This window comes from Schistocerca nitens, chromosome 1, assembly GCF_023898315.1.
Source record: "Schistocerca nitens isolate TAMUIC-IGC-003100 chromosome 1, iqSchNite1.1, whole genome shotgun sequence".
NCBI lineage: Eukaryota > Metazoa > Arthropoda > Insecta > Orthoptera > Acrididae > Schistocerca > Schistocerca nitens.
The window spans coordinates 1258085551-1258088383 of record NC_064614.1 but is presented as its reverse complement, the minus strand read 5'-3'; the positions used below and the strand labels follow the sequence as shown (position 1 = coordinate 1258088383).

The 2833-nt window shown below is 43.3% G+C and overlaps 1 non-coding gene across 1 annotated transcript; it reads left to right on the top strand.

Annotated features, from left to right (window-relative positions):
- The first annotated feature begins 968 nt into the window (after positions 1–968).
- Positions 969–1042, top strand: Trnaa-cgc (transfer RNA alanine (anticodon CGC)). Its single transcript has one exon. It is a non-coding gene; the product is annotated as a tRNA-Ala (tRNA).
- Positions 1043–2833: the final 1791 nt, after the last annotated feature.

Genomic DNA, 2833 nt, shown 5'->3' with positions numbered 1-2833 from the left:
ATGAGTGGGCCAACAGGTGGAAAGAGTCCATTGAAGTTCTCTATGAGGGGGAAGAATTGTCTGATGACGTACTGGAGGAAGAAACAGAGGAACTTCGACGATCTGATCCGGCTAGACACCCGAAAACCTTGGATACAGCACATTCGCCGTGAAAGCCTCAGATCACATACACTTTCATAGTATTTGACGACCTGCAAAAAGGCTTAGAGCTTGTGAAATGGTGTAATATCTTTGAAATACAGGGAACAACTATTAGAGCTGAATAGAGCTTTGAAACACTTGTGATCGAATAAAATAGGAGGGTTAGATAACATTACTTCGTAATTTGATCCCACAGCGGCAAACTGCACGTGAGCAACAACTGTAGTTGGTATGTAGAATCTATGAGACATACAGCTAGAATTTCAGAGCAACATCACTCACACAATCGCTAAAATAGCAAAACCAGGTGAGTCCGAGAGTTACAGCATGAACAGATTAAGGGCTGTCATCCGAGTTGCTGACAACAATATTATACAGATGACCAGAAAAGTAACTGAGTATCTTTCAGTTGACGATCAGTGCGGCTTTTGGAAAAGCAAAGGCACCAGAGAGCAATACTGTAGTTACGATTGACAACAGAAGCAACACAAGAAAAATCAAGGCACTTTCATAGTATCCAAGTTTCTCGGGTGTCCAGCCGGATCCGATCGTCGAATGTCCGCGATATTTCGGCAAAAACCTGATGATGGCGGAACGGTTATTCGCCGAAATATCGTGGAACTTCGACGATCGGATCCGGCTGAACACCCGAAAACCTTTGATATAGCTCATTCGCCGGGAAAGCCGCAGATCACATACACTTTCATAATATTTTGATGACCTGCAAAAAGGCTTAGACCTTGTGAAATAGTGTAATATCTTTGAAATTTTAAGAAAAATTAGCAATAAGCTGTAGGGAAAGAGGCATAACACAGAATACATACACCGAGCGAGGTGGTGCAGTGGTTAGCACACTGGACTCGCATTCGGGAGGACGACGGTTCAATCCCGTCTCCGGTCATCCTGATTTAGGTTTTCCGTGATTTCCCTAAATCGTTTCAGGCAAATGCCGGGATGGTTCCTTTGAAAGGGCACGGCCGATTTCCTTCCCAATCCTTCCCTAACCCGAGCTTGCGCTCCGTCTCTAATGACCTCGTTGTCGACGGGACGTTAAACACTAACCACCACCACCACCACCAGAATACATACAGAAACAAAGAGGGAACAATAAGAATGGAAGACAAGGTCTGGGATTCTTGGAAGACAAGGTCTGGGAATGGAAGACAAGGTCTGGGATTCTTATTTATGTGCCCCAAATTTGACTGTGAACGGTTGGTCTTTCTGAAGACATTGCTGAGTATGGGCTACCATCTTCCTCAATCAGCTTCTCCTCTTTTGTGTACTAAAGATGTTCGTCTATATAAAGTGATAGTTAACTTCATCAAGAGTACTGGTTACAATCTGTAGGTTTTAATGGTGTACATAAATTATAAATATGTCTTGCTGATGAAGATACGCTCGTGGGAATGGAAAAAAGAACACATTGACACCGGTGTGTCAGACCCACCATACTTGCTCCGGACACTGCGAGAGGGCTCTACAAGCAATGATCACACGCACGGCACAGCGGACACACCAGGAACCGCGGTGTTGGCCGTCGAATGGCGCTAGCTGCGCACCATTTGTGCACCGCCGCCGTCAGTGTCAGCCAGTTTGCCGTGGCATACGGAGCTCCATCGCAGTCTTTAACACTGGTAGCATGCCGCGACAGCGTGGACGTGAACCGTATGTGCAGTTGACGGCCTTTGAGCGAGGGCGTATAGTGGGCATGCGGGAGGCCGGGTGGACGTACCGCCGAATTGCTCAACACGTGGGGCGTGAGGTCTCCACAGTACATCGATGTTGTCGCCAGTGGTCGGCGGAAGGTGCAATTTCCAGGAGTGTATTTCAGAAGTGGTGTGAATTGTAAGCCAAGACACTTGTAATTATTTTCCAATTCAATTCAGTTTTTAAAACATTATGTGCAAAACTGTAACAGTTAAGCTTTTTATTCTTGTAAATATGCATTTATGTATTTGTTTATTCAATTATGTGTACATTGTCACTATTTGTTGCCGATTGCTAAATTGAGTACACACCCAAAGGCCAAATAAAAAAAATAATAAAAAATAAAAAAAACTAGGTCTGGGATTCAAATCGGTGTAAAAAAAGGCTTTCGCTGCTGATGATCAGTCTATTCATTGATAGGAGAAGTATTCAATAGTGGGATTAAAATTAAGCATGAAAGGATATGAACGGTAAGATTCACTGATGTACCTGCTAGCCTTGCTGAAACTGAGGAAGAGTTGCAGGACGTTGAATTAAATGACGAATCTAATGAGTACGGTATATGGATTGAGCATAATCTGAAGAAAAGAAAGTAATCAGGAAAGCAGCGACGAGATTAACGATAAACTTAATACCAAAACTTTGAAAACAAAATAACTCATGATGGCCGAAGCAAGGAGGACATAAAAAGCATATTAGCACATGCAAAGAGGGCATTCTTGGCAAAGGGAAGTTTGCCAGCATTAAACAGCGCCTCATCTGAAAAAGAAATATCTGAAAATATGCGTTTGTATCGAATCGTGGACTGCGAAGAAAGAGAAAGGGAAGAGATCTGAAGAGTTTGTGGTGTGGTACTCTACAAGTATGTTGAAAATTTGCTGGTCTCATAAGGAATGCTTACGTTCTCCGCAGAATCGTAGAAGATAAGAACGTATGTAAATCACTAGCTATATTGAGGGACTGAGTGATGGTACATGTGTTGAGA